The sequence below is a fragment of the Columba livia genome, chromosome 1 (genome assembly GCF_036013475.1).
Source record: "Columba livia isolate bColLiv1 breed racing homer chromosome 1, bColLiv1.pat.W.v2, whole genome shotgun sequence".
In the NCBI taxonomy this organism is placed as follows: Eukaryota; Metazoa; Chordata; class Aves; order Columbiformes; family Columbidae; genus Columba; species Columba livia.
This window is the reverse complement of record NC_088602.1, coordinates 36,385,994-36,411,663: the sequence shown is the minus strand read 5'-3', so window position 1 is coordinate 36,411,663 and position 25,670 is coordinate 36,385,994.

Below are 25,670 nucleotides of genomic sequence, written 5' to 3'. Positions count from 1 at the left end.
ACCTTGTATACCGAACACAGCTGAAATGGCACTTTGAGAAACAGTGTTTCCCAAAGGGGCTGTTGAATGTGCATGAATAGATCCTCTGTTTTTCTAAGGGCAGCTAAAATAACCCTGGTGATGTGTGAAGCATAAGAAATACATATATTTGGCATCCACCATCACTTCCTGAACATTTCCCCTTTGAAAGCAGAAGAAAATCTTAATAAATATAATTATTCTGTTTTTTGTTTACACGCTGAAAATTCTGTCAAAACTTTGTTCATTCTGACATTTTTTTCCTATAATGGCCAACAACTATATGCGTTCTAGTAGTTTGATACGTGGTGATTTCCAAAACAATATTCTTATTTTAACCTTACACAGAGGGGATGTGGCAAGGTTATGAAGAGGGAGAAATGTAGCTTTCTTTACTACTCTTCTAGATTGCTGTACTTCTCAATCTGTGAAAACCTACTCAGACAGTCCCTCAGGTGTGACATTACCCAGTTCTTCACAGTGAACGTACTCTTGTTTAGCTACATGTAACTTATGTATCATAGATAGATTCAAAGCTTGGTCTCAGATTTTGACAGAGCTGCAAATTGAAGATGTCTTAGCACCCAGCTTTTCTTATTTTATTTTTAATTTTTTTACACTTTTTTTTTTTTTTTTTTTTAATTTTCCACTGGTATCACTGGTATCATATGAACAGTGAAATATTAACCCTCGTGATCTTCAAATGTACCTTGAACATAGAATGTGAGGGCAGAATTAGGAGTCAAACAAGTGAAGTGAGTTGAATTAAATTTAATGATAAAAAAGTTAAATTTCATACATAAACTTGGCAATAGCCATTTGAATTCAAACCAAGGTTGTGTAGCTCACCAGACCTGTTGTATACACAAAATATCACCACATTTGAATGGATAAGGTAAGTTTAAATTAAAACAGTGATCAATACAGAAAATATGAAAAAATACTAGTTTGTTTAGGCTGTTACAGTGTGTTTTCTTTTGTTTTATTTTTTTAATGTTATGATTATAACTTTAACAGATGACTTTCAGGCTGTTTAGACACATGATTTTTTAATTTTTTTTTTCCCCCATATGATGGGTCCATTACATCGCAAGGTTTCAAAGGGAACAACTTTATGCAATTAGTTTGCAGCATACAATAAAAATATCATTAGCTATTATCTATAGTGAGGTTTATTCTACAGTTAAGCAAAACAGTAAATTAACATTTATCATAATTTCCCTGTGTATTGCACTATTTATAACACTCAGGATGAATTAATATTGTAATGTGATTCCATAAAATGAAGTAATTTACACTGAAAATCAGAAACACAGAGGAAAAAAGATGTTTTTTAAACTGAAGAAATTTGATGTTTAAAATAATTACACTAAAAGCTATGGATTTATGCAAACTAGTTCTAGTTTTAATTCTATTTACTATTTTACTAGATGTATTTAGTGATTCATTAAATGTATAATACATATCTAAAAAAAAAATCTGTGTTCACCTCAAGTGTTAGCAGCCCTGGAAATATGATAAATGTGTCGATGACTTGCTTAAGTAACATTTACATTTTCATCTCAATCCAAATTAAATGTTTGATTTTTGGATCCTGAATGCATTCAATATCAATGAAACGTTCCAGTGACACCAAAGCTAGATTTAACACTTGAGTTATCCGAAAATATTTACAAGATTTTTATTTATTGGGTTTATTTCTCACTTGACCAAGCAAAAAGCCCTAAGTAACTGACCACTATTTAGTAAACACTTCTGTAATCAGTTGTTTAGTTGGCATATAGAAAAATGAAGTCTGATATTGATGTCACTGTCTGTAGTGCAAAGATCTGAACTTGTGTTTCACTGAAGAGAGAGCATTTCCTATTAGGAGTGACTAATAGTCTATGGAAATAACACAGTTCAAGATTGAGAGTTATATTTAGACATGTCTACATAGGTGTCTACTTTTAAGCTTAATATCTAAACTACTTCTATAAAGCACAGGTCTAATATAAACATCTGTAATCCTGTGACAGATCTGCCAGCCAGCTGAGAGTATCTGAGAAACAACCTATGGCATCTGAAAGAGTAGTAGAAAACTATCATCAAGAAGAATTCATCTAATCTTTAACTAGATAGCTACAGCACTAACATACGTGTCCAGTGCAATTTTAGACTCCTCCAGGGGATTTGACATATCCATAGAGTTAGGAAATGTGACAGGGGACATCTAGAGAACCCCAAGGCATCTCAAGTAGTTCTCAATGCCTGCATGTGTGTAGTTACATTGAGCCATACATAGATCCATACAGAGTTTAGACACTTGGTTTAGTGGTAACTAGTGTATTTAAATGCATATATGTCTATATTACCTGTTTATTCCTACAAGTAGACCCTGCAGGAGCAGACGTCTTCAAAGAAGAAATGGAATGTGGAACACAGACTACCAATTTAAACATCAAGATTCAATTTTTCTTCTGTTTTGTTTTTTTCTGCTGTCAACTAACGTTTACTGTTTCAATTCCTAGCATGCATGCCCTTTACTTTTTCTAGCTGTGTGTGAGGACAAAATTAGAAGTTTTCCAGAGAGCAGGAATGATTTTTCTGCACCCTGTATCTTCCTCCCTGTACTTACTTTTTACTTTCTAATATACAAGGTAGTGCAGGGCCACAGCCCCAGTGAATAAAATTTTGCAAAACATTAAATGTTGACATGTGTAATCTACAAGAACTTTATTGTTTCCTTTCACCTTTTTTTTTTTTTTTTTTTTTCCCCAAGCATGTTGTTTTATGGAAGGGAGAAATCTTATTAATAAGGATAGAGAAGGAAGTAAATGAGACAAGAAAATAAATGAGTATTTACCAATGGGTGTGAGGAACACTACAATCCTTACTAATTGGTTATGATTGAAGTTTATTAAGCCATTCAAATGACTACATGCCTTGGATATGCCTTGTCAGCTGAGCTCTAGAAGGCTGTTCAGTTCCCAGGAAGGACTAATGCTTAAAATGCAGTAGAATTGCGTGAAAAATTATAAGCTTTATTATTGGAATATAAGTGCAACATGGCAGATGAGCTATTACAAAGTACACTGGATGTATGGATTGATTATAGTTATTTTAGCATTTAAAGAACATCACGCAAATGCTCAGTCAGCCCTTCAAATAGCTGGAGTGAAATAAGTATGTTTGTGCATCAAAGCTTCTTAACACTCTACAAAAATGCTTTCATCCCTCTGCTTAGCCTGAGACTTAGTAAGCGAGAACGTGAAAAATATCACCAAGAAATGGTGATATTTCATTTAATTTAATTTCATTTTCTCTGTCTTCGTAAGCTGGAAGGTCTTTCTGAGTCAACATGTGTCCTTTACACAGCTTTACTTTTCAATATGCACCAAACACATTGTCTCACTGCTTACTACGAGTTTCTGAAATCTCAAATTAGGTATCCTTACTGGGAGAAAGGGTTTCTGGCTTGGTGAAATGTAGCAACATTATTCATAAGTACCTCACTATTCTAGCCAGGATTTTTAAAAATAACTTACTAGAACTGGTACTCCGAAATCCATTTATCAAGTCATGATGCATATATTACATGTGATACTGTTTATTACTGCTGTCGAAAAAGCCCAACAAATTAAAAGGAGATCAAAGGTCTTCTATCTGAAGATTTGGTTTTATAGATTGTGAACACCTGTAGGTGTTAAGAAGCAAAAGGGTTCCAGCCAAAACATCCTCTGTGTTGCAGAGGGCAGAGTTGTTACTACCATAGTGACTTACACATGAAATACTGCCTTAATATATTCCAGAATTAGGGTTCTTCTTCTTGTTTCTTACTGCTGACACGTAATTGGTTTAAAATTCATAAAAAGACCAAGATCCATGGTAGCCTTTTTGCTTTGTTTTATTTTCTTTTTTTTCCCTTAGTTTTTTTCCTAGCCTAGTCAGTTAACCCTCATTTTTAATTTGCACCCTGGTTTTAGGTATAGCCATTTTATTTATCTGCATTCTCTGAATTTCAAATCACTCATAGTAAGCAGCGAGACACTGTGTTTTGCACATACTGAAAAGTAAATTGGAATTTGAAATTATCTGAATATCAACTTGTTGAATGTACCAAAATAATCTTAAAGTCTTAACCTGTTCTTGAAAATTACTGCCTTCTCTTCTACTGTAATGTCATCCATTTACATATTTCATCAATTCCAAATAGTAATGAAAAAACATCAAAGGCAACTAGGTCCAGGGCAGATCCATGAGGAATGACACTTGAAACATCCTCCTAGGACACAGGTAAACCACTAATAACCAGTTCTTCAGAGTAAGTTTTAAATGAGTGATTATACTTTAAGTGTATTTTCTTGGCCTGCTTATAAGAATGTCATGCATGGCAGTGTCAAAAAGCGTAATAAAATCAAGCTGTACAAAACCCACTGCTTCTTCTTTATTCACTTTGCCTGTTAGCCTGTCAGAGAAAGAAATTAGATTAGTTTGACATGATCAGTTCTTGACAAACTCATGCTGTCCATTTTTATCACCTTATTATCTTTGAGGTGCTTATAAATTGATTTCTTAATAATTTTTTACATAATCTTACCAGAAATTGAAGTTAGACTAACATGGCTATAAAGCTCTGGGTTCTGATTTTCTTGATTTTTTCCAAATTATTTTTTGATCTTAGATATTAACTTACTCCTGTCAGAACTCTGGATCCCATAACTTCCTAAAAATAATTATTCAGGGGTCTAGATATTTTATAAAAAGAAATTATTTTGTAAAATGATTGATTTAGACAAGTTGCATTACTTGAATTTGCCCACCCTATGCTATAAAAAGTTATACTGTAGTGTGTTCTTTTTGTGTTCTGTTCTGTACTTCATAACACTTCATGAAGTTATTTTTTTATATATGTAGTTAAAACAAGATTGGGGGGGAGGGCTTGTTAATTTTTTCATTTTTGCTTTGTTGTTTTTGTTTTAAAAGAACAAAAGGCACTATTTATCTCAATCTTTACCTAATCCAATGTTTGTTCTGTACCCTTGTTTTTTTTGTTTTATTTCTAATTTCCTTCTCTGAGTAATTTTCTCCTCCTTACTGATAGAAACCCATTTTACACCTTAGTCTCTGTGATTTTAAACTGATATCATTTTCTCTCCTTTAGGCACATTCTAAGATATCTACCCTTGTTTCCATTCTTAATTTATTTATCTAATATTTATTTTCATGTCTTTGAAGAGTTTCTGATCCTATATTGCTCTCTTAATATGCTTCCTGTGCAATGTGATAGTCCGCCTTTATGAATAAAATTTCAGCTTTTATTTTATTGTCAGTTCTCTTCACATTACTTCATACCTTAAACTCTCTCCCTCTGAAGCACCTTGTCTCTTACTTCCATGAGTTGCCCATGTTGGCTTTTCTGAATTGCATTATATTTACTCTTCTTCTTTTTTACCATCAATTCCTTAGAAAAGCCATCATTATTCACTTTTAAGTATTTTTTATTCAATTCAGGTTGTACCTGTAGATTCCCAGGCAGTAGTTCTACACGGGTTAGAGCAAAATCTAAAATAGAGTTTCCCTACCAGCCCCTTTGCTTTATAAGGCAAAGAACAGTTTCAGTAGAATACTATTGTGTCCAAGAAATCTGAAACTGTTAGTGCTGTCTTTTGCAGCAGCACATTTGTTCTCTGTTCATTAGTATCTGGCTGAGTCTAAACTTTCAGCTGAGTGATATGAGAGCAGCCAGGCACTGATGTTCTTTCCCTTATTACCCAAGGTGTTACAATGTCTTCTGATCTGACCACAGCAGGACATGGCATATTGCCAGTACCCACATGGAAAAACAGCAGGAAAACTGTCAGGCATTTGGGTGAGACTCTCACACCTAAATGTAAATCCAGATTTTGTCCCTGGAAAGGAATCAGTGCAGATTAGTACTTTTTCTCATAAGAAATCTTCCAACAGCCAAGAAACTTTGTGTTCTGTCCTGGGGAATATGAGCTGTTAAGTCTCTTAGGCTGGGATTCAAGGAACCTTTTTTCCCCACCAATTTTGCTGTAACAATTGTCATGCAGTACCTATTAAAAAAAAGATAAAATTTCAGCATTAGTCTGACTGTGTTCTATTTTGGATCCAAAAGCAGACGACACTTTTTCAGTTTCCATTTTTATTCACTGGAGATTTGGTGCAAGGTCAGATTACCACGGGATAAAACTGATGCTTGACATATGGTCACAAAATCTGATTAGAGAAGCTCAAAAGATTTGGCATCAGTGAACCCCAAATGGTAATATAAACCCACATTTTTATCTAAGCACTGTGTCCTCATCCATCTTTAATATGTAAGAGTAGTCAACATGTGAGCAAGCTAGTTTGCTGTGACATTTCCTAATGTTATATTCCAAGAGAAAAAATTCCTAAATTCATATGGTGATCTCAATGAGTCAGCTCGGATTTGTACTTTAGGACAGACTGCCTTAGAATGAACACACAGCTATTATCTCACAGATGTCTGTGATAAAATTTTTAAAAATTACAGATGCAACTGGAATGAGCAGGGAATCAATTATGAGCCACAGAAGTTCTTTCAGTGTCTGACTCTAATTATATTAATTATGAACAAATGCAAGATGCAAAAAATGACATTTCTAATAATCAAATAAGGTCATCCTTTTGGTGTTTTTTTTTGTTTGTTTGTTTGTTTGTTTGTTTTTTTAATAAAGTTGAGCATGTACTCTTTTTAAGCAGTTAATTATAAAGTCAGAGCTCAAACACACACTTAACTTGGTGAGTACTGCAAAATTGTACTTATTTCTTTGTTATTTATAGCTCTATAATTTTATTTAGTGCAACCAAAGGAAGTCTTTAAGCTTACTATAAACACAATAATGAGGCTGCTTTTATCCCTAGCCTGGTTAGGGTTTCCATTTCAGTCTATCATGTTATAGATTTTAATGAACTTGATAGTATGGACCTTGATTTCAGTCTATAAATAAGAGACTGATGATCCCAAAGAGTTGCTTACTATAAGACACGTCCACAAAGACAGGTTTTAAGAAAGTCCTTGTAAGAGAACACAGAAACAAGAGACTTTCAACAAAAGAATAATGTAAAAAAAGCCCTTAGTTGTGAGATGAAGGTGATCATATAAAATACTTACTGCAAATATCTAGGCCTGGATTTCATGCACATATTCTTATAAATTTATATTATTGTATTTTATTATCATTTTAGCTAATGTGACAGAAAGTCTATACACTTTTACTGTAAAGAAACGATCCACAGAATGCTCTTAGTCGACCCAGTAACGTAAGTGTATAAGAGCATGAATGTGCATGTAAGATTAATGCAAAATGGTTAGTGAACCTTGCTCATGTATTTGTTTTAAATATCTGACTAAACAATAAACATGGTCTTTTTTGCTTTTTACATGCAAATGGTTTGTGATTTTAGATTGTGCAAACTCTTAAAAATATGGTGAATTGCTTTCATCAAGTCAACAACCTCTTAAAGCAAAACAAAACACAGAAAGGAAGAAAAACGATAGAAAACTAGAAAAAAATGTCTAAGCAGTGGGAGCATCAGGGATAGCCAGTTTCCATAGAGAACATGTGTCCCTACTTTGGCTGAAATAGGCCTAAAATTTCAAGACCCGCCTGAACACATTCCTGTGTAACCTCACCTATGTGTTCCTGCTCCAGCAGGGAAATTATACCTGGAGATCTTTCGAGGTTCCTTCCAATCCCTAACATTCTGTGATTCTGTGGAAAATTCAATCCTTCTTTCACTGTCAGTTAAGTTGAATCAGACCCAAAGAGAGCATTATTGGTTAATGTAGGAAGTCATACACACTCCTCATCAAAACCAGAACCTTTTCAACTTGCACGATTACCAGTCAGTGTGACAGTAATCAACATACCTGTTTTCTTGTGACTAAAAGTAAAGAAATTCAGCTGTAAATATGGAGTGGCTACATTTTCAAGCAGTACGGATCACTACGTGCAAATCTTCTGCCTTTGCGTAGCCTGTGTACATACATATTCTGCATCACAGCTGCTTTACAGCCCCTCAACTGAGAAAAAAAAAAAAAAAAAGCCAATTACACAACCAAAGACTGCAACAATTTCAAGCAGATTATACAGTATTTTTAAATTGTTGCAGTTTATCACTAAAAACTACTTGAAGAATACACACTTATATTATATTAATTCAGTTTACATTGAATGCAGAACCACGTATCTAAACTTACATTATTTATGTATATAACATCATACTCTGCAGAGTTTGCTGGAGAAATCAGGTGCATTTCCTTGCAAAATAATGTGTGGACCACAACTTCCAAGGTAAGTAGAGATCTTACACAAAATTGCAATAGGCAGCAAAATCAATTAGCAATTATGCCATGGATGATTTAGGTCATGTGATTTTGCAAAGCTGATTTATATAACCTAATAAAAGTGAAAATTCATTTATTTCACAGTGCAGTTAATACCAATATACAGAGAGAAAAAATTTGTCATATTGAGAAGGAATTATAGGTGGGAGTGTCTGTTGGCTTCAAAACTGTTCAGTTCATATAAATTCTTACCTCTACAAAGTATAAATTTCAAAAATAAGACCCAGATTTTCTTTATGTGCAAATACTTTCATGACAGATAAAATGCATAAAATAAAATACACAAAAAGCTTAAAATATTTACATTTGTTTAGGGTATGTTTTTGTTGTTGTTGTTGTCGTGTTTTGTTTTGTTCTGTTTCCCAGTAAGAGTTTCCAAACAGGAACCTAGGTCAACATTGTAATGCGATTCCAAGAAGAGTGAGTCATTAACATGGTCTGCTGTCTCTGGCTGTGGTAGAATTATGATGCTGTGTTTCAAAAGTGTGTCAAGGCCTTCTATTTTTCTTGCTCTGATCCCACCACCAAGCCAGTAGGCCTTGGGTGCACAAGAAGTTGTGAGGGGACACAGCCAGGGCAGCAGACATCAGGTGACCAAAGTGTTATCCCACAGCATATGATGCTGTCCTCAGCAACAGAATCTCAAGTAAAGGAGGAGAAATGAGGGATGTTTTTGGTTATAGTGTTTGTCTTCCCCAATAACTGCTATGTGTGCTGAAGCCTTGCTTCCCAGAAAGTGGCTAAACATCTGCCTTCTGGTGGAAGGTAGTGATATTTTTTTTTTTTTTTCTTTGTCTGTGCATCTTTGCTTCACCTGTTAAGCAGTCGTAATCTTTACTCATGAGTTTTCAGCTTTTGCTCTTCAGTTCCTCTATCCCATCCTACTAGCGGGCAGTGGACTGAGTGATTGACCAGGTGGGTACAGAGCTGCTGGTTCAGCTCAAACTACAACACACAGATAGTGAAAATACCTAGGGAGAGGTTTTGAAATTCTTTGCTCCATGAATTATATGCTTCAGGACACAATCCATCAACAAATTTAAAAGAAGATGTTTGAGCAATTAATTTATAATAATATTTCATGAAGCTCCTAATGCATGATTCTAAAGAATTTGGGAGAAGTTATTCCTGGAGAGAGACTGCTGAGGTACCTGTAAGGAGGGTGTTCAATTTACTCTCAATTTAAACACTCTTAACATACATGCTACCTTGAGTTATAGTTATGAAAACACAGACAACACGAGAGTAATTTTTTTTTTTTTTTTGAGAAAGAGAAGATGAATATTGCCAGCAAACAGATTTTGCCACCTGTTTCAAGACACATATCATGGCCTCCATGTTTTTCTACACACTGATGCTTTCTTTCCTATACCTCTGCAGATTAATAATACAGATTCTCACTCAAGAAGAAAACAGGGAAGGCAAATTCCACCATCATTAATAACTGTAAATCTGTTTTGATTTTTTTTATTACCAGAGTGAATATAGAGAAGAGAATAAACATATAAACATTCAACTACATACAAAATACATTCACAGGTGGTGATTCTTAAAAAAATAAAGGGAATTGAAAACACCTTAGTGTAGCAACGTTGTGCAACACAGCCACATGACAGATTGATAGCATTCCTATTCCTTGTACTTTAGGCAATCCACAGATAGAAACCTGTTATTTCTGGAATAGCAAAGTGTTTGGGTAGGTCTATTTTGTACAGATTTTTGATATCTCCTATCAGCTGTCTCAGAGTGACAATAATATACATATGAATTATTCTGTTGCATATTTTGCTCTTCCAATCTTAAGAAAAATGCTTCCAGCATGGCTACAGAAAGGTAGCTCTATAGAAAAAAATGGTAAGGTACATGGGATTGTGAAGTGATATAATTTGAATATCTTAATTTCTCCAAACCAAATATCTTAATTTTGAAAGTCAATATCTTACATTTAGATATAAAATATATGTTAGCAAAATCTCACTATTTTTGATTAAAAAAACAAACAGACAAACAAACAAACAAACAACAACAACAACAACAACAAACAAAAAAAAAAAAAAACCAAACAGCTTAAAAAGGAGGTGGTATGCTTTTAAAACTACGTAAGAATTGCATGAGTTAAAATGACTCGTTTTTCAAATTAAATTTGACAGGTAATTAAGAATAAGAATAAGAATGACAACCTCTGTAATTTCTTATACGATTTCAGAAAGAGAATAAAAAAGGAAACCAATGAGCTATTTCATTTTAAAGAAGATAGTGGACATGAATTTAGTATTATAATCACTAAAACTGTGATGTGAAATTTCAAATTTGAATTCCCTTCAGGAAAATATGTGCCTTTGCAGCAATTGTGGCTATGGATTAATGTGTCAACATTCATGTTGAGATACATTAATAATCAGCATTACACATCAATGTATTGTCTCAACAGTTAATGGTTTAGTAGGCAATTTATACTCAATAGTAAGAAAACATGGGTCTATAGATTCCAGATATCATCATTGACACAAATGAATTTAGTTATGCAGCTCAAATATCCTATTGCAAAACACCTTTTACAGCTGGCTGTGTCAAGCAAACACAGGGCAGGCATCCAGAATCTATACATTAAATATACATTTTCTTATCATATTTAAGAAGGAGCTTACACTTCTAGAACATGTAAAATGATGGCTGCAATAAACTCTACCACTGAGTCTACAATACACAGAATAAAAACTATGTATCAAGAAATTTATGCAAAAAGACCATAAACGCCACACAAAGCTATTAAATCCTCAGGGTCAGAATCATTGGCAGTATATGCTATGAAAGCCCAAGAAGAGCTTTTCACAGGACACTCAGCAAAAACAAAAACCTGCAGTTCATACAATAATATGTAATGTCTTGCACCTTAGGATTCCGCAGGAAAATTTCCCCATGTGGAAATCTGTTCCTTTTGTTTATTTTCTTGAATGCTTTACAATATGCTGTTCTTAATTAAATGTTCCACCAGGCCTCTAGGATCACTTTTCCCTATTCAAAATATAAAGCCAAAGATAAGAGCGGGACCAAAGCCCTCTGTTTTTAGCTGCTTTGTCAAATGTAAGAAAACTGCAGGAAATTTAGGTGAGCATGAGCTTTCATAAATTTGCCCTGGTGACGCTTATTCTTTGCCTGGTTAACAAGTGAGTGCTCCATTTCCCCCTCAGCTTCATGTGTTTTAGAGACAAGCCAGCACATAAGCCAACCCCAGATCAAGGACCATGCCTGTTTCTTTTTCATAAGTTAAAACTGAGTTCTCTGGGATTACAGGGGGAAAGTTCTAATTAGAAGTCACCTCCAGAGCCAAGACTACAGAAGTTTTAGCTGCTAACTTAATGTAAGCCAGGGATAGTGCTGTTCAGAGGCTCCAAATAGAGTTGAAAACCAGTAAAACTTTCAAAAGTGGACCTAAGGTTTTAAGGCTGGCTTTAGGCTCTGTTCCACTTGACCTGATTAAGTATTTTTAATACTTCTGTGACCACAGCTAGGGTATACAAACGTACTAAATGTAACACTGGGCAAACAGACTGTATGGTATCGCAGCTCTGGTATTTCTCGTATTGATTTCCATTAACCTGAGGAACTTCATATCTTCCTTTTCCCAACATAGATGAATAGTTATTGAGAAACAGACTATAAATTAGGTGCTATCCTTTCAGGAATGTGAATCTATGTAAATGTGAAATTATGTGTATGATCTGTGGGTCATCTTCCAAAATTGTCCACTCAGTGCTCTAAAGAAATAAAACAAAGCAAAAAGAATATCAGAAAAAATAGAAAAGAGTTTTGGAACAAGTTGAAAACTTAATTGTACTACAGTATAAATCCAATCTGGAATACTGCATTCCTTTATGATCATCCCAACTCAACTGTACTTAGCTGGATTACAAAAGTCTCAGAGAAAGGTAATCAGATGGGCAGTCTTTCAGTATCCATGAATGTTGTGACCAGCTTTATGTCAGTTCTAATTTATATTCTTCATTTAAAGCATGAATGGTATCTATACTGTTTTCTGTCTCTCCATTTTTGGATGTTGGAGCTCTTCATTTTGAACAGGTGGGACTAAGGGGAGCTATGAAAAAGGGCTACAAAATCACAATTGGCATGGTACAGATGATGAGCAAGGGATGATTATTCGGTATTTGTCATTAGAAATAGAACCAGAGAATATCCAGTCACAGGAATATTCAAAAGATTTGAAATATATAATTAAGTTAAGGACCGCTCTGCCAGTGTATAAGATTAACAGATTTGAAAAGAAAGTTAATAGAAAGCAGTTCTGTCAATGGCTGTCAAATGTGGAGATTCCAACGCAAACTGCCAGAGATAAGGTGAACAAATACATCTTTAATGTTATGCCCAGATACACCTAAATATGATCTCTACTGTAGCCTATTTATGAACACTGTATTTCCCAAGTGTGTTTCAGCTAAATGTAATACAGAATAAGGTTAATTTAAATGGAATCAAGCTACCAAAATTCTGATATAAAAATGGATAAACTAAACCACATATTCAATTTCATTTTCAAAGGGTTACAACATCTCTTGGATTTAAATGGGAAAGAGATTTCCTTCTGGCTTTTGTTTGTTTGTTTGTTTGTTTTTGCTTTGTGTGTGTGTGTATTAGGGTTCATTGCCTTTGCTTTGTACAGTTCTCCCTGTAAAGTACTTTAAATTTTCTGCCCTTCCTATTAACAGTAATGATGATTTTCTGTTACATTCAGTGGGTTTGGATCAAGAACTTACTAAGAATGTAAGAATTTTTCTTTTTGTCTTCAGAACATCAGAATCATGGAATGACCTTTCAGTTCTTATCTGTTACTGCTGATAATTTTGGGTTATGCCTCAATCAGTGAATAAATCATGTTTCTGCAAGCAGAAAAAAAAACCGTGGTATTTGGCATACACCTAAGGGTAGAAACAGGTATAGTCAGACATTATGTATGTAAACTAAAGAGAAAATATACACAAACATTATTTTAAGGACCCTGGATAATGTTTACTCAAGCTGTAAAAATATTTGTCATTCAGAAACAATACAAAAACAAAGAAGAGGAAAAAATGTTTAAATATTAATTACATGCTGAATGGAATGTAGACGGACAGTTCACAGAAACTGGTTGCTTAGTAAATGGTATATTAATTTTCCACAAAGGCTTTCTACATACCAATGAAATAGTAAAAGCCATCACAAATGTACATACTTTAGAGACTATTTTTTCACTCTCACCTTACAACAGTAATAACAACTTTCAGGGTCTCTACCATAAGTATTCCTATGATGCTTACCATCCTGATTTGCAAGTACTTGTTATCCAACATTTTCCTGAAGCACTTAGAAATGTGTAGAAAAGAGTAAAATCATCAGAACAGTTTCCTGGGAATAATGACAATCTGCATTTATTTCCTTCCTTGTGATCAATGAGCCCCAGGAAATACCTTGTAACTCAATTGCTGTTGTTTAATCTGCAAATGTACTTACTCCATCCTGCCTTCTGCCAAGATCCTGATGTATTAAGGGGCAGCTGCTGTATCAAGTGGCTATATTTAATCTTAACAGAGACATGAGAAAGATTGTGGGTTTGTCCCTGGACAATTAGTATCAGATCATGATCCACCCTCTCTGCCAGATTGATGAACACATCCAGGTCTGTTCCTGCCTCCTATGTAACTTGTAGATACAGGACTCATCCTCCACCATCTCAGTCACCCGGCTTGTTCAATAGATGTCTGTCATCCAGAAATAAAGAGTAGGTCCATATGTTATATTATTAAATGATGTAATATAGTGAATTTAGCATAAACTTTCTCCCTGTTGTGGTATGTACTTGTATCTTTCTGTTCAATTAATGGTTTGTCTGTCAACAGGGGAGCCAAACACCAAGATAGACAGGAGTCGTCCTTGGCGTGCAGACACTGGAGGTGGTGGCCAGGTATCCCTTAGCATTAAGGCAGTGGTTTTTGAAAGATAATCTGCTATGGTGCATCCTAGTTAAGTTTAGACTACTAACTTTTGCACTGAAATCCTCTGTAATGAAAGACTGGGGAAAGATAAGCCAATCCAGGGGCTGTTCCAATCACCTGAATCAATTGAGTTAAGCTTAACTGAAGAACAGAATAAATATTATGATTACAGCTGTTGCTAGAAGTACTGATGATAGAGACTGAGATTCTATTTATGCAAATAGCTGCTACGTTTTAATTGATCAATTAATAAATTAATAGTAATAAATTATATGTTGATATTGGAATATAAATGTTTGTTTGTAAACACATAATCGGATCCTGAGCATAAGTGTTCTTATAGACTTTATTTGCAAATATATCTCTCTGTAGAGCTACATATTCCCCCAACACCACATATAGAATAAATCATGGTGTAAAGCAATAAAAACAGTAACAACACAGACATAAAAGAAATTGGAAACATTTTAAATTAAACTCTATGAGCATATTTTCTTCAAATGCAGAGTGGAATATAAATCAGCAAAGAATTTGTCACTAGGATTTCCAAAAAGGCCAAGTGTGTGGAAAATGTGAACATGTTAACTGTTCATATAAAATTCTTTTATTTCACAATCAGGCTAAATAAGTGGACTGCATGGTTGATATCTCAATGAATTCAGATTGGTCTCATCCAATTGCTTATTTAATACTTAGACATGGCAAGCAGTTTAAAAGCAAATTAAAATTGTGTCATTTCTGTTTCACAAAGCTCTAGTCAAGCAAATTGCCCTCCAGGTGTGTCCTGAATAACATGTTGGCTGATTGACTTCCCAAGGAAGTTAGTGATCTACACTACATGAGAAAATTAGTCACAATATAGCGAAATCTTTTCAGACAGTTACTAATTTGAGCACCAAAATGAGTAGGCAACATTCACAACAGTTATTGTATTTACCCACATCTAAGAAAATTATAACATGACTCTATTCATTTTCAGAGTTGGTACAATTTTTAAAAAATCTAAATAAAACCCCCATTTCCTTATTTTCTTCACAGCTCACATAGTTGCTAAAATCCACAGTTTTTCGAGGTTGAATCTTCTGGCTTGTTTTACATAGTTCTGTGCCTAACAAACTGTATCAGAGTAACAAATAGTTCTGGCATGTTGTTAAGAATTTAATACTACTGGCAGGGAGGATAGCATACCCCAGCACAGCAATTTGATGTAGCCAGGTTGTCTTTTACTGGTGGCTACATCATCTTACACTTTTTGCCATGCCTCATTTGCAACAAGGTAAAGCACCAGTGCCCAAAACAGAACCTGTGTAACACTGACTGCCACACAGTAAATACGATGTAATTTCAAGTGGATTATTTCTCGAAGAAAGATATGTATTTGTGTGGGATCAATTGGCCTGTCTGGGTGCCTATATGCCTCCATGACAATAAAAGGAATTAAATGCTTCACATAGATTCTTTTTTTTTTTATTATTTTTTCGTAAAAGGTGAAACAAATTCCACTCAACACAGGAAAGAAAGATTATTTTAGAATCACGTAAAATCAGTTGTATGGGCAAAATGCACTTCATGATAACAAGTGCAGGTGCAGCAGGTTGCTGGCCTTTATATACAAACCAGGGCTAACACTTGTTTCTCCTTCCCATAGTGGTGTGAATGACTATTCATTACAAATATCTGGAAAATGTTTGTCATCTCAGAAGGTGAAGTGCTGTTTTCATCAGAAACAACACGTGTGATTTACCTCTGAAACAGGCTAAGGTAGTTTCAGGGTGGGAACATTATTAGAATTTAATTTTCAAGAACATTTACACACAATATCACCATGTATTTAGAAGTAACATTTTCAGATAAGAATTCTGCTTATCATATGTTAAATAATTAGATTTTTGAAAGAGCAATATATCAGTTTTCATCCAGTAGCTGACACCGCGGGCCAGGGATGCCCACAGTCACACTGGGGGGTCTGACTATGGGAGCTGGCACCCAGTCTCCTCACGCTAGTCCCCTGTCCAGCTTGCAGTGAGTCCTTGCAACACTGACACACATGGGATAGGGAGTGAGATTACTCGGACAGGTCATTAAGAGAAGAAGAAGGAAGACAGGACAGACTGGCGTGACCAGGTGCAGGGCTCCACCAGACAAGTGTGCTGACTGTCCATGTCTTACACCTGACCTGCCCTTTTATACTCCTTTCTGTCTATTCCTCCCATTTGTTCCTTGTTGATCTGCTTCCTCTAAACCTTCACATTTCCCTTCATACCACTTAGCAAGGTCAGATTGGTCCTCTCCAAAGACGTGCCTACAGTTTCTTAATGACTCATCAGTTAGTGATGGGAAACTTTGGGAGTTTTGCATCTGTTAGCCCTTGTTTACTGTTTTCCTATCTCTGTGTGTTGTCACTTCCCCCTTTATTTATTATCCCCTTTGAATGTTCAAATGTTCTTTATCAGATAAGATGAATGAAGCCAATGCTCACACATTCCATACACCATTACAGTATGAATTAGGTATTTTGTTCTAGGCAGGAGAAATGTGTCTCTAGGCATAAAAACCAAACCAAACCAAACCAAACCAAACCAAAAAAAACCCATCTAATACTGTCAAGCATGTCTGTATTTCTGAAATATTTTGTTACAGATATCATGTGATGACATATTTCCCATTCTCCAGATCAGCAGCTGGATGCCACTTCCATCAGTAAAAACTTGTTTGATTTATACAACCTGAGGAAACACTATAGGATATATATTGAAGTAGAAAATGATAAATCAATGAACTTCACCCATTGCCTGATATAAGGTCACTTTGACATTCTCATTATAGCAGGAAGGTGGTTAACTTAATGGGTCTGAAAATGAGTAACTTCATGATAGCAGCAGTGTAAGACCTGTGAGATTAAATTTGTAATTATACTGTGTCAAATAATTTTAGGAAAAAAATATGGTATATTTCTTATTATAGCATGTTTTACTGAGCTTGTTTTTGAGGTTTTTTGGTTGTTTTTTGTTTTTTTTTTTTTTTGATTTGAAGAAAATATGTAAAGGTAGTCCTTCTGGTTTCACGTTGTATGAGACTTTGGTAGCATAATGTAAACCTCTATGACATAATGCAGTGTAACATTTAGCACTGCATCACTAAAAAGTAGTCAAAGATGTTAATGTAATGTTACCAATAGTTTGAAGGGAAAAAGTAGGCTGTAGAAAGATTATACACACCCCAGTCCTGCCAGAAGACAAACCAGTTAAAATTATAGACCACCTCTTCTGGTTGAACACCATGAGTTAATTCTAGTTATACCTTCTGCATATTTTTGAAAAGTGCTCAAGAAGTTCTTAAAATAGCATTCAACTCTATGTACAACTGCAGTAATTCACACAAAGCTAAGCACTAGCTTCTAAGCAATAGCTTCTCTGAGGAAAATACTCTATCATGACAGCTGGATTTACACCTGGTTACTAGAGTGTCTTCAGATATCTGAGCAGCTCTTACTTGTACAGTCATTGGTACAGTACTTTACTATTAATTTCTACTTTTAATTTAGATACCTGACTTCATTATGGAAGATCTAAACTCATTAAGCTGAAGTTAGACCTCAGTACTTCTAATTCTATTGCTTCCTATGTTGCCATTGCTGGAAATAAACACTATGGTTTCCTATTGCAGGACTTACAGCACTGGGAAATTGTATGGACAACAGGGAAATAATTTCTTTCATAAATATGAGCTAAGTTCATGGAGGGGGTATAAATGTTTCATTTATATATTGTAATGTGGTATTAGATTATAGAAGTAAATTCAGATAAATTCCCCATGAGAAAGTCCCAGAACTCAAACCAATGTATCATGATATTGGCAAAAGAATTCTAGCCTACTAGCTGTGTATCTTCACTGCAGTTAAATAAAAGACCAGCTTAATAAAATATATGCTTATTATAAATACATGTTAATTTGAGACAGTAATAAATAATTACTTTGTTACACAACTACATTCAGTAGTGTGACAAGCAGGAGAGAGCTATAGTTCATTAGATGAAACTGTAATGAAGACCAGCACTGAGATTATGCCTTCCTGGAACAAGACAAACATTTGTAAACATCTCGGATTTGAACAAGCTCAAAGTAAATAAATGCAAGAAAACAAAAATATTTCAAGGAGTGTCCTAGAAAATCGTATCACAGAATCATAGAATACCAGGTTGGAAGGGATCACAAGAATCATCTGATTCAACCCTTCTTGGCAAAAGCACAGTCTAGACAGGATGACTCAGCACCCTTTCCATCTGAATCTTAAAAGTGTCCATTGTTGGGGAATCTATCACTTTCCTGGGGTGAATATTCCAATGGTTGATTGTTGTCAGTGTGAAAAATTTCCCTCTTGTTTCCAATTGCAATGTCCACAAAAGTAACTTGTACCCATTGCCCTTTTCCATGTGACTTCTTGTAGTCATGCCTATTCTCTTGATTATCTGGAAAGCACCAATCTGGAAATGAACATATCCCAGGGAACAAAGACACAACATATCACATACCATTATTTAATGTCTCCATTTAATACCATCTTAATGTCTCTGTATATACACATATATACATCGATATAATACCTAGAAACACAAATTATGCATGTTTGTATTTTTGTATGCATATAATAGATAGATAGATAGACAGACAGATAGATAGACAGATATAGATAGATAGATAGATAGATAGAAAGATAAATAGATAGAAAGACAGGCAGATAGACAGAGAAAGATTCTCAAGTAGAGATCCAAAGACACAAATTTCCACACAGTTCAGGACTCAGAATCATAGCATGTCCTGAGTTGGAAGGGACCAACAAGGATCATTGAGTCCAACTCCTGTCCCTGCATATGACAAGACCACAGTTCACACCATATGTCTGAGGGTATTGCCTAGTCAATTCTTGCATACTGTCAGACTTGGGCCATGACTACCTTTCTGGAGAGCCTGTTCCAGTGCTTCACCATCCTCTGGGTGTAGAACCTTTTCTAATGTCCAGCCTAAATCTCCCCTAGCACATGTTCCTACCATTCCCTCTGGTTCTGACATTGGTTGCCCCTTGCTAGGAAGCTGTAGACCATGATGAGGTCTCCCCTCAGTCTCCTCTTCTCCAGGCTGAACAAACCAAGTGACTTTAGCCACTCCTCCTACAGCTTCCCTTCCAAACCCTTCACCAACTTTGTAGCCCTCTTCTGGACACTCTGTAGTAGCTTTATATACTTTTTATCCTGTGACACCCAGAACTGCACACAGTGCTCCAGGTGAGGCTGCACCAGTGCAAAGCAGAGCAGGACAATCACCTCCCTGGCCCAGCTGGCAATGCTGTGCTTGATGTACCCCAGGACACGGTTGGCCCTCGTGGCTGCCAGGGCACACTGTTGGCTCATGTTCGACTTGCTGTTGACCAGAACACGTGTCCCTTTGCACAGAGCTGCTCTCCAGCACCTAATTCCCCAGTCTCTATGTACTACCAGGGTTGTCATGTCCCAGGTGTAAAATCCAGCAATTGTCCTTGTTAAACTTCATGCCAATTGCTCACCACTGCATTCACTTGAAGCAAAGGCCAGGTTGCTTCCAGTATGCGTTTTTGTAAACAGAGAAGAAATGATGCCTAGATGTTATGCTTGCCATGTTATTCCTTTTTGAGTCTGTGGTTACTCAACAATGTTACTTATCCTGCTCAGAAACTGTAATCTTGAACAATTGGAGACGTCTAGGTTTGTAACAGAAATAGGATTTATAGTATGAACTTATATGTCTAGAAGGAGAGTGAGAGAAAATAGAGTCCACTGTTTTAGAAATTATGAAATGCAGCAGATAGAATAGCCATGATTCCTGAACAAGTACTACATAAACTACAGGTAGATTATTAGAAGAATAAGCCTAAATTCTGTATTGTAAAGAGGACAATTTCCTGACAGCTTATATGTGTACTGGCATTTCTCTTGGGGATTAGTGGCACATAATTTTCTCTTTCTATTCAGTCTAACTGTCTTATATGCTGGACATAAACATAGAGAAAAAAAACTTTTATTATTCTCTACATTTAGTCTGTCAGCCTGCTGTGAGCAGGAAAAGTAACATTCTGTCAAGAAAAGTACTTCTTAAATGACCACATTAATATTACCCACAGTTTACTCTTAACTGTTTTTTCTTACTTCTAAAAGCCTTAATTTCTGATCAGACTTGAAAATTTCATTTTATAAACAGCCTTTGCCTGCTGGTAAAAACAAGACATATTCCTGCTGAATGTTACACACACCCATTCAGGTTATAGTTAAAGAAGCACAAATGTATAAACCATATTAACTTCCATTTATTTTTGCCATGGTAGGAAGCCAATTTAAATCACTTATTGCAAGGAGAGAGCAGAGCTGAAAAATAATTTATTTTTATTCCCATTCCCTCAAAAACAGAACAATAAAGTAGGTTTTCTGTTAACAAGTTTTGAATGCTGGGTAAAGAGTTGAGTAGGTGACTGAACTGTCCCTAGTTTTACTTAACCAGTCCAAATGAATAATCAGATGGGTAGTTTTTCTTTGTTTATTTACCAATGTGAAGGTTAAAAAAAAAAAAAATCTCCTCAATCATCTTTTTTGCATTTGTCTTTGTAATAAGCCAGGCTAGTGCTCACACTCAGCTCCAGGCTCCCTCATTTTTAACACATTGTATGTATTGTTTCCTTATTTATTTTATAGTTAAGAGGAAAGAAGAGAGTGGAAGAAGGGGAAAAAAAAATCAGATGTGATCTTTTCCATTAAATGTATTGCAAGTTGAACTGTCTCAAATAACTTTCTTTCAAACTTCAGGATGAACATGCAGATATCGGGGTACAGCTGTGGCCTTTTATGTCTGCAAAATGTGCAGCAGAATGAGTTCCAGATTTGGTTTCCATGGGAGCTATGGCCTTGGTCTGACCATCCCATCATGGGTATCTAAAAATTTTTAAGGAGCCCTGCTGTGCCTGTGGGTATTCTGTCATATCAGCTAGCTTAGGGATGTCTTAGGTCACAAAGGCACCTCAGACGGTTTGAGTCCCTTTCTTATAGTCAAATAATTCAAACTCTGGCTTTTTAGCTCATGATTTATATGGCACTTTTCCCTTTTCCATGCCTTTTCTCTCTCTCATTATTATTATTTTTTTTAATATTAAAAATAATAAATACATTCCTGTAGTTTGGCCTAGCCTCACCATCTATGTGCTCCAATTCATATCATCCCTTTTATATTCTTATGACAGCTGGATTTACTTCTATGAAGGAAATATTCAACACCTCTCCTGCCCCAATTCTTTTCTAAATTGAAACAAAAATTTCTAGGTGCCCTGGGGAGCAAAACAGATGGTGAGCCAAGGCTAGAGTCAGATCTGCTGTCTATTTTGACCCTATCAGACTTTTTAAAGACACCTGGAATTTTCTGGATCTGGGGAGCTGAGCTCTGTGATGACTGTCAGGAAGAAGAAAAAAGGCAAAAGAGAAAAAAAATACGTAACACCAAGGAACAGGAAATGGATCTAAGACAAACAAAAGACAAAAACGTTTCTGAGAGATATACCTGTCACAATACAAATAACTGTGGAAAACAGCAGAAAAATCCACAAAATGAATGAACATGTGTTCTACATCCATGAGAACAGTCAGTAATACAGCTAGAATGGTACAGGGAAAACATCAAGACATTAATGATAAAACAGATTATCCTTTGAATGGGACAAAGGAAAAAAATGAGCAGTTTCCTGAACCAGTGCTTTGTGTAATGTCACTGAACAGGAAATGGCTCATTTATTTTTCTTTCAAAAACTATAGATACTTTATTTTAAGGTAACTGTAAAGAACTGAAATCTTGAAGAAGTGAATTTCACTTTCTAGGGATGAGTAAGGATTTTGAGGTATTTACGACAAAGAAAACATGAGTTTTTGGTACTGAAAATTAGGTAAAAAAGAGGAGGAAGAAGAAGATGAACAGAAAAAGAAGTAGTAGTAGTAGTATAGTAGCAGTATAGTAGTAGTAGTAGTAGTAGTAGTAGTAGTAGTAGAAGAAGAAGTAGAAGAAAGGAAATATGAACAAGCATGACACAGTTGCTGAGGTATTACTGAAGGTGTCTATTTTTCATTTTTCAGTAAGTCCATTTTGCATTTCACAGCATGTACTTGGACCTGTGTTGAGTTGACTAAGGCACAATGAGTATCAATAAAGTAAGTACGCAGTGGAGAATTCTTTTATATTTCTACTAAACAAGTTTGGAAATTGAGAAACAGAAATAATCCTTCTAAGTGATATTTTGTTTTCCAACTAGTTTTTGAATATTTCTGTAATTTTATCTGATACATATTTTTTAGGGCCTTTTTACAAGAATGAGATTTTATAATATCTCTTTGAATTCTTAATACACTTAATACATGTCACATTTACTTCCCTCACCCATGATACCAGTTACTCTGCCAAAGATGGAAATATAGTTTGACACAATGTATTCTTCACAAATCTATACTGGATTTTGTATCACTTTGTCACTATATAGGTGCTTGTAACAATTGCTTGTTTAATAATTTCTTGTACTGTCTAGAAATTATTGTTATACAGCTTTATGAGTCCTTTTCACACATAAGCACTATGTTTGCTCTTTATTTTTCTGAGACCTCTGCCATCCTCAACAATATCTTAATCGCTAGATATTCCTTCTATTTCTCTTTTAAATTCTCCTAAGAAGGTTTCCCCCAACTCATACAGTAAATTTGCAGTGGTTTTCCTGTCAGGAAATCCCTTCGTTGTGTATTTGTTGACTTATGTACACACTCTATACTGTTCCTTCCTTCTAATTCTTCACAGATTTAGTTATTTTATTATCTATCACAATTATCACTTTTAAGTTAAGAAGATGTAGGGTGTTAGGAAGATGCAGAGTGTCCATGTAATAAGGAATTTATAATTTTAGCCATCTCCTCCTGAACATATTTATAGAACCACTATAGTTTCAATTATGTTGTTTAATAATTGCATCTCATTTCATGTCTTTACCTTGGCGATTTTACATCTAAGGCTTCTGCCATTTCTACCAGTGTGTCCAGAATTCCACTTTTTAATTGCTCCAAGTTCTGACTTAGTAAAGTTCTCCAAATGTAGCTATATTTGTTTTTTTCTATCTTAAGCTCTTTCTGTCTTCATGAAGTGACAGGACAAGTGCATCTGTGCCTTCAGTATATTCTCTTTTAGGAGCTGCTAGGTCTCTTTTTCCACTTAGGGATAATTCCCAGTGGATGTTACTTGCCAACCCATGGAGTTGGTTGAAATATACATTTTAGAGCTATCCTCATGACTTCGTAGCTTTCTTTCCTACTTTCCTTTAGGTAATTTATTTTACTACTTTGTAAACGATTCTCTGATTTGCTTTCTGTATGCTTGTTCTCACTGTCTATGTGAATCAAATTCAGTCTAGTCGAACCGCCATCTGTATGCTTGTATTTCCTTCCCAAGAAAGTCTTTGACCATTCAGCCACTGCCATCTGTTTGTTCTGGGTATTCTAACTGTGAGCATCTAACTCCTTGTGACATTCCTCCCCAGATCTTGAGATCTGATTAACTGTCTTGGTTCAGGGACTGCATAACTCCTTCCTTGTTTGATGAATACTGGATTGATTTACTTGGAGTGATGGGGATCATGCCTGCTCTGCCTGTCTCTATACAGCAAAGTAGTTCTCTTTCTTCTCCAATGACACTTTCACTTTCTTTGCCTTGGTTATCTTCCTTAATTTCAGATATTTACTTATACAACCAAACATTGAAGTGTGTAGGTGAGGTTCAGTTTAACTCTATTAGGCACCTAAATTTCCGTCACTCAATGAACTAATCCTTCTGAAGTAAAGACAGGATTTAGTTGCAAGACATACAGGACCTTCTGACCTTCAGCTGTTACTCTGTTAGAACATCTGGTGTCATATACTTCAGCAGTCATCTTGGGTATGTGTGAGAGTCGGTCAGAAGATGGAGCAGTATTTGCCTGAACATTGCCATCAAGAACTTAGAGAACTGAAGCTGAGACTGAAAGAACCCATGAACAATGACTTGGAGAGAGGCCCAAGGAGAAGCATTGTGTTGCACTGTTTCTCTGATACGGGGTGGCTCCTGCTAACAATGGCTGTTGTGTGGACTTTGCCTGCTTCTCCAGCCAAACAAGCCCCCGTCTCCTGAAAGCTATTGTTATGAGGGTCTCTTCGACCCAGGAACAATAGCTGCCATCCAGAAGAATGTGTCCTTACCTGCATCCTCAGTTATACGTGTCCCTCACCTGCTCCCTCAAACAATGGCCAACGAAAAGGAGCATGCCTAGAAGCTCACCAAGGGTCCTGAGGTCATCCAATGGACCAGAGAAAGACCCCTGAATGCTGGACAAGTAAGCGCTGGCAAAAGAAAATGTGAATCTTTCGAGCCTGCGCAGTATGAGCCTGGGTTGCAAAATCAAGGTGGAGACTGGCCTAAAACAATGGGAGCAAGGGGGGGTGAATAAGCATAAAAGGTGACTCCAGAATGGACACTGTTGAAGATCTTCCTGCCAGAGAATCCCGAACCATGATGGAGGACCAGCAGGACGCCACAGGACCGGAGACCAGAGGGACACCTTTGGAACTCGACTGGTGATAAACACAACCTCATTTCTCATCTTTACCTTTACTTTTCCCCATTTCTTTTTCCCTTTATTTTCTTATTGTCTCTATCGTGTGCCACTTTACAGGCAAATTAATAAAGTAACACTGTTTGATTGAATCATAACCCCTTGGCATTTTGGTTGCCTTAATTTTGCACTCTGAGATCAAGGTAAAAGAAACATCACAAGTCCATTGCTGAACGGACTGTGACAGTATGCTAGACCATTTCCAAAGTCCTGGATTATTAAGCCTGTTGTCTATAGACATTTTGCTGCGAAGTGATTTTTACTGCAACTCGTTAAAAAATATTTTAAATCTATCTTTTCTACATTCCTCAACAGTGGAGAGACCTCCAGATAAGGCTTTATTTAAACAAGGTGTGGAAATACTTTTGAAATACATTTTCCCACAGCATTGTCCTGGAGAAGCTGGTAGGTCGTGACCTGAATGGATGTACTCTTTGATGGATAAAGAAATGGCTAGAGGGCCAGGCCCAAAAAGTTGTGGTGATCACAGCCAAATCCAATTGGCAGCTGGCCATGGGTGATGTTCCCCAGGGCTCAGTATTGGGGCCAGTTCTGTTTAATCTCTTTATCAAAGATCTGGATGAGTCGATTGAGG